Below are 8292 nucleotides of genomic sequence, written 5' to 3'. Positions count from 1 at the left end.
TCACCAAAATATAAAAAGTTGTGGCTCCATTCTGGTTTGCATTTAGATGGCAAGATATTTTGGACGAGGAACATCTTTCTGTACGTAGCTATACACCAGCACGATGAAACCTTGACCTCTGTAGCAACAAAGCAGCTGCCAGACTATGTATCAGACAGACAACCTTTTAATGTGTTATATTCTAATGTTCATCAAAAAATTAGGTCTGAGGCTATCAAAATCCATAAAAAAGCAGGAACAGTTGTCACATGAACATGAAATCCAACAAGCTACTAATATCGGTCTGATAATCACAATATAAGAAATTGTTTATTCTAGATGATAATGGCCGTGTTTTCTCTGTGTCATCAATACTGATATAGATCCACAAAGTAGATTCTCCCTACTGTTAAGCAAACGTGTCCCTTGTTGTGGAACTAAGAGAATGAAACATGGAACTTCAGTTCCACATAGAAGCAGTAGTTCCTGTATTGTCAAATCTGAAATCATGTCAGATATCCTTGCATTTATATCCAAATCTCAATTCCATGCAGTATTGCTGGAAAACCAAGGCTGACCTAAATGCTGAATAATATGCTGAAATAAAATGAGTCAAAAGGGAGGCAGCACAACACTGACATTCCAAGTGGTATAAGCTGTACACAAAAGCCTTCTAGTTGTCTTCCCAAGGTCTTTAGGCACATGAAATAGGCATGTATTTAACCTCTTCAGTGGTGTAATGGCTAAAATGTTATACTGAAGATCAGGCAGCTTCCTAGGAATGGGGGTTTGACCTACTGTTACTCTTCTAAATTGCCTTCAAGCCAGCAGGTACAGTAGCCAGCCACCTGCCGTTATGAGAGCAGCTTAACGGTTATTTTTTCATGGTAACAGCTGAACAAGGCAGGTACCATTCCCAACACAGTTTCTGCAACCCTGAAGTTCTACAAGTTGGGCCAGGTGGACTGAGGTTTTCCTTCATGTTTGAACGCTAAAATCAGCCTGAAGATTTTTGGCAGAGTCATATGCAACTATATAAAAGCAACTTGAGGCAGCCAGAGGCAAAAAAAAAAATAAAATTAGGCGGCAGGAAAAGTCAAGGACACAGGAAGAAAGGCATGGTAATACATCCCTGAGAGAAAGCAAGAGAGCAAGTGCACCTTCTAAAACAAAGGAACTAGAAGCCAAGAATATTTGCTGCCATTTGATCCCAACCATATTTAGATAAGCAGTGCTATATGCATTGTCTGTGAATAACGACCTGCTTTATGTGTCTTTCCACATAAAAATTTCTTCTTTTAACAGAAACAACCTGGAAAACTCTACAAACAAAAAGTAATAAAGCTCTTATGCTATTTATATCCTGCATTTATGAAGTACCAGTCGTCATCAAGAATACTCAGTGTACCAGTCACTTGGAGAGAAACAGACGCATCATAAAAAGTTCAGCAAGTGGTTGCATGATTAGTAAAGGCCAGTGAAACATAAATCTACATTTGGCTAAAAATAAATAGGGAAGAAAGAATACAACCAGATTTGCTAAGGACACCAGAAATTCCTACATCTCTGTTTTGGAAGATGTTCTCCCTAAGCACTCACATAAATGGCCAACAATCTACATGTTCTAATATACTTAGATAATTTATTAAAAAAGAGCAATGTGATTTGTCATTGCATCCACACTGAGAGGTCATTTCAGCATTTTCCTCCAGGAAAATTCTTTTATCCAAAACATATAATATGCTCACTCTAATAGTTCAGATATTTTACGGACTACTCACTAGCAGTGAAACTATCCAGAACTCCTCCTTCCATGCAAACACTGCCCAACCTTCCCTCCTGTTCCTGGGCATTACATTGAGCTCTAAACAATGGCCTCATCAAAAAAATCCTTGTTTGGTGGACATCCTTATAGCTTCTGCATCATGCAGCGCTTGGAGTGTCTGGAACTGTTTTTGTAAACAATGTTATTCTGCATTTAGTTAAACTGTGCAAGTCTTCTGTATTCTTAGGGAACCATATTCCCTTGGTCAAACAGAAAAGATCCATCACTTCCAGTTACACCGACCAGCAGAGTTCTACATAACCAGTCCCCATTAATAAATATCCTTCCACCCAAAAGATAATCAGTGGGACTAACCTGAGAAAGAAGGCTGACATTATTCAAAAGTATTAACTAGAATCTGTGCTAAAATTAAAAAGGAATGCAACAACCCAGAGGTCCAATACAGTTGCCAACATTTTTCCCTTTCGTCTGTCCTCTAGAGGAGGAATCAAAACTGAACTGTAACCAGGAAACCAACATAATAGCATGAACTGAAGTTTCTTTCATCTAAAATGACCCAAAATGCCCTCCTGGAAAAAAAAAAGGCAAAAAAAAAAAGCTTGCCTTCCCACACTATTGCTAAATCTCTGGGTTAAAAATCCATGCAAATCTAATGCAATGAAGCAATGTGATGAAAATGAAATTAATGTACTTTTTGTACATTTGAGGATTTGGAAGAATCCCCCTTTCTTTTGAACATATAAAATGAAAAGATCCACAACACCCAGAAGGCTGTGAATAATTATTTTTACTAACAGGACTGCCAGAAATTTTTAAACACTTACTAAGCAGAAGATTTCGAGATTAAAAAAAAATTAACTTTTAAGTTTTCTTCCCCAGATTCCTTTCCTCAACAGACTTCACATAAAGAACTTATTTCAATTTTCCCCTCTATTAAAAATAAATGACATTAATCAAGCCAAAAAGAAGGCATTTCTATTCATCTAAATTCTGCAAGGAAGCATATTTATGCAGATGGATGTGGTAGTGAACAGTACAAATCATTCAGAAGTGTGGCTGCGGCGCTTCAGTTTTGGCCTTCCTTGAGAAGCAAACAATGAGCTTGATTCTGCTCTGTTGATTTACTGATTGCATAGGTGTCACTCAGTGGCATATTTTCACAGTTGATACAGAACACATGTCCATCTTATTTCTTGTGAACTTTCAGTAGCTGAAGTTCTGCATCAGTCAGTGGCAAATGAAGGCTATGGAACTGAACTCAGAATTATTTATAATGAAAGCCAACAGAGAGCTCAAGTTCTCCTGTTGTTTGCACTGAGGTAATCCTAAAGTAACTTGATTTCTAGAACAAAATTGAGTTTTGAATGAATTTTGGCTAAAATACTGCAGGAGCTGTGCTAACAAATAACTGCAAAACAGTCTTTTTCCTCTCGTGGGCTCAGCTAAACTCTTCCAAGGAGGCAGCATTTAACTGCTTACGACCTATAGCATTCCTGAGAAGAAACAGTGGTCCTGCCTATTTTGCTCTTCTCTCTTGCTGGTCAGCAAATCTTGCTATCAACTTCTGATCTCTAGAACATGCCAGGCTGGGCTGTGAACTACGAACTACCAAGCCTGACATGAGAATTCAAGTATTCTTAACCTTTGTGAAACCTGCTCTCAGTTCTCTTACATGGTAGCCAAGATGGTGGTATAATAAAAACGGAAGCTCATCCTGGCTGCAAAGTGCCGTGAACCTTATGTTCACAGAACAAGCTTTCTTGGTTTAAGGAAAATAACATAAAGGCCATGGTCAATGCATGTTACAATCTGTTTCTAACACAAAGTGGCTTGAAATCTATTAACAGAGCCTATCAGAAGTCTGACCTTATTTCAAGGTGTGAAGAATCATGCGTTTAACTGAAAAGTTTATTATTTAATTAGCCTCCTGTTAGCTAAAAGAAGTCATCGCATTTGCACCCTTACTCCCCGGTTTAGCTGAATCAGACAGGAGCACACCATAGCCCAGTTAAGCCATATGCTGCTTCTATTTGGTTATAAATGTAAAGGCTCCAGATATCTAGCTGGTTTATACAGCAAAACATGCAGAACTTTGTCAGTGAATAGCTGCCAGAGAATTAAAGCAAAAAATGTTGTCTGTAGTCAAGGACAGGCCATGAAACTCCTTCACTATAAAATGAAGTGTACTTGAAGGACATTCAAGTCAACTATTCACCTGTGTAAACCAGGTGAAAATTTCAGCACTGTAATCTGGATTTCAATTCCAAATGTACCCTAGGAAAAAAAAACCTGTTTTTTAAAATCAGTTTGTGAAGGTGTATAAGTAAGAATCCTTGATAGAATGATACAGTTTTAATGAAAGTCTGAGATAGTCTGGGGAGACTGCTAAATATGTCATTGTGCTAAAGAAGTGCTGTATTTTTGTGAAATGCTCCAACACTACAGAGATATTGACAGGACCACAAGAGACTAAGGTAAATAAATATTGTCTACCTTTTGAGAAAGCTGTTTGCTTCATGTTGTCTTCATCTTTAATAAATGCTCAGGCTCACTTTGTGTGTTACACCTTTTTTTCACAAAATAATGCTTATTTTAATCACTACAGTGGAATACACCATGACACCTCCAGGCAGGTAGGATGGTGGTTCAGGCACCATTGAGTCAGGCATCAACAAGCAGCTGTAGAACATCTGCATGTTTGTTTTAAAGACAAGAGCCATACATAATCTTTACATATTCAAAGAACAAGATAAACCAAGAAATGGTGATTTATGTATCTAACATTTTTTTCTGTAGCTCTCCTGAACACAGTATTTGCTTAAGTGGGAAATGGTAGTAAAAAGCAGAAGATAATCTAAAACCAACTACAATAAAGCTATTCTACTTCTCGTCTTTCACGTTTTAGCAGATATTATCATTTCACAGAACAGGCTGTTGCTTTTTGTTTGTATTTAGTGTTACAAGTCTTTCAAGATCACGTACTGAGCAGCAATCTAAAATAAATTAATATACTCAGCAAAAGATGACAGAAAACAAAAATAGTGAAGAGGAAACATGGTGTAATAATAGTTATAAAATAAATAGTTTGTGAACTTAGAGGGGAAAAAAAAGCAGCGTAACTAAAGGTTTATGTGAGATTTGGGGTCAGACTATACTTCTCCTTGAATCGTCTTTTCTCAACAGACCTGTGGCCCCACTGCGTAATGTGGGCTTAAGCCAACCAGTCTCTGTCATTAGAGATGCTCTAGTCCACCCTGGCTCCCTATCCATACTGGGCCTCTGTCCCTTAGCTCTGACCATAAGTTCAAGTTCTCATTCCACAACTCCTTGACAAAGTTGATTCAATATGGAGCATCTTAATGGACTACTGCATAAACACTAACTTCATTTTTATTGTACAGCATAAAAAAAATATGAATTAAAATACCTAAACAGGTATTCACTTATGTAGGAAGCATCATTAAATACTCCAGTACATGTAAACCATTAAGAACTCCATGTAAGAAATCTCCAAAAATTACACACCCTCCTTTCTCCTCCTGTCCCAAAAAAATAACAGCAAACATCATAGCCAACGTTGCATGTACAATTCTATTTTTGAATTATGAACCCCAACTCTTATGAACCCCAACTGTAACTAGGCTGGTACAGCAAAACAAAGATGTGACTGCAACACAGTCCAACAAAAAATTCTGCAGAGACTACAGGTTAATAGTGCCCACATCATTTCTGTCTTCGTTGCTGCCTTTAGTTAGATGTACCAATGACAGGACAGAAACACAATTTCATTCTGGTACAGGTATTTATAGATACTTAATATCCCTTCAACTTTTGTCACCTATGTGTGCTCACGCTAAGTGCAAAGTTACTGATCTCTGCTCCTTTTTGGCTATGAGGTTGGCTTAGCAGTACACTTCTGAAAAACGTAGTTTCAGTTTTCACCATATTGCTTATTGCTGCACTAGTATAATTTCCTTTCCATGTTTTACATCACGCATTATGTCAGAATAATAATGAATCAAATAAAAACACAGAATTACAGTGTTTACCTGATGTGAACATGCTCTGAGAGTGAAATTAGACTCGCTAAAATGCACACGCATACAACTCACATCATTTATATACATCACTTAGTATCCTTAAAAATATATAAGTACATATTATGAATGAAATGTAGTTCAGCACAAAACGAAACCATGTTGGACCTCTTGTAAGTTCAGTGTCCAACAAAAATTAGTTTTTACATGCTGTGGGAATAACTCTTGTATCATTATTTAAGCCTCAATCAATTTTTTTGCTATTTTATCTTATCCTTTCTCATCAAGCTTTGCTTGCTGGTTTTCTCACAACTGTAAGAGAACTTCACAATTTCCAATTATCTGGGAGGTTTTTTCCCTGTTTGCTCCACATACAAGATATGCTTAGCTATGGTCCTTCTTCCTAAGCAACTTCTACTTAAAGCCTTGCTATTTTCCTTCATTTCTTCCCTGGATAAGGTAAGTTTGTAAAACAAAATAATTTAAGCATATTACCTGTCAAGTTTCAGTTGCTGGTATGTAAACATGTATTTGTATTCTTATGGTTGCTCAAATGAGTGGTAAATTTAGTCAGAACTGAGATCCCAGCACTTCCTAACAACCACAATTAGATTGATAAGAATTTGATCTTGAAATTTTGATTTGAAATCTTGCAGCCTACTGACGAAAACACTCATTTAAATCACATTCATCGCATTGATTTTTGTTCCTTCACCCTATTAAAAGCCAAGCATATAAATGGAGGGAAGGAACTGAGGTAATACAAATGATACGGAAACATCTTAAGATGGTATTCATCAGTACTTCACCTAAATATCTCCCAAACGATCTTCTCATTCACAGTGGTTTTGATGTTAACATCTTTAATAATTTTGCACATCCAGAATACATTCTATGATATTTTGACAAGACAAAAAATGTATTTTAGTAAGTACTATCATAAAATATTGATTGTGATTTAAACAGAAAAATAAGCAATCTGAATGGTAATCAAAACATTAAGACTAATAAAACCACTCTAAACTTTATCTTATTTTATTTTGCAATTCTTCCAAATAATGTTTGTTTATAGCAATAAAAATAAGTATCACAATGTGCTAGATAAGAACCTTTTAGGCTGATTAAATAAACCCGGTGCTATTTTATCTTAAAAAAGCCATCAGACTTGCAAAGAAAATACTCATTAGTAATTTGAAAACCATGTTATGCTACACTTGCATTTAATAAGGTAACAATTTACATTTATGCAGTACCTTTTATCCCAAAGCAATTTACAACTTACAGCCAGAGATTATCACTTCATCTGCAGTGAAACTTGGCAACTGTGAAGTGTTGCTCTGTACTATAAAGCAAGAATTCTGGTAGGTAACAATAAATATAAGGTTTCAGTTGAGTAAGTATGACTCTTATATTTATGCCTCCAATTAAATCAAGCAAAAATGTTAAATTATTTTTCTGAAGTTGCATTGCCCTTTTTATCTAGCATCCACTTGCAAAATGAGAAACAGGTTCTACAAAAAGCAGAAAAATTTTTGCAACACCCCCTTGTAGATTATCTGAAACCAACATTTCCAGCAATTTCCAGCAACGTTTCCAGCAAGGACTCTGAAAGTGCCATCTAATGTATGGTTAAAACTTCTTCCTGAACTGCTTCCTATGTATATCTTTGGCAACAGTACTTAGGAGTAAGCTTGAGATCAGGAGCTACCTGATACAGAAATACCTCTAATGTTCAGATATTTCAATAAAGACAAGGTTTAAGAGAAAAAAAATGGCCAGACCAAGCATTCAAAATGTCACAAATTAGGCTCTTTCCACTAGAACAACCATATTACCTTAAAACAAATATAAATTGTATACTCCAATTTTCTGTTAATTTACTCTCTGAAATACGCATTTTCAACTTTTACCCTGCATCAACAAAGATGAAAAATTGCTCCTTAAAAAAAAATAAAAATCCACTGAAGGCGTGAAGTTATATGACTCAATGTAGTATGGTTTTAGGGCAAAAATACTAGCTAGCTTGCTATAAGGTTAAACAAAATCAGTTTTGGTTTTCCAAGAAAATTTGGCATGTGACTGAAATTCATGCTTTTCTATATGGAAAAAAACAAGGGCATGTGAATGAAATGAAGGACAGAAAATTTAAAACACTGATAAAAAAGAAAACACCTTCTTGCCCAATCAGCCTTTGGAACCATCTGCCATAAAAGAGGGTGAAAAACAAAACATGAGCTTAAAAGTTCAAATAATATTGGATGATTCTGTGCTTAGCATGCAAGATGAAGTCCTTCACAGAACGTAACACCAGAACACAACCATGTCACTACACATTTAATCTGCCTAATGCAACTCTATGTAAACTTCCATAACCTGTTAAGAGAGGCAATTTTTAGAATTAGTAGTCTCCTTTAGCGACAAGAAGACCACAGAAGGGAAAGAAGGGTTTACAAAAATCTACACAAAAAGTCCACTCCAATTCCAAGATCA

This window comes from Larus michahellis, chromosome 4 (genome assembly GCF_964199755.1).
Source record: "Larus michahellis chromosome 4, bLarMic1.1, whole genome shotgun sequence".
Lineage (NCBI taxonomy): Eukaryota > Metazoa > Chordata > Aves > Charadriiformes > Laridae > Larus > Larus michahellis.
Note: the sequence above shows the minus strand (reverse complement) of the source record.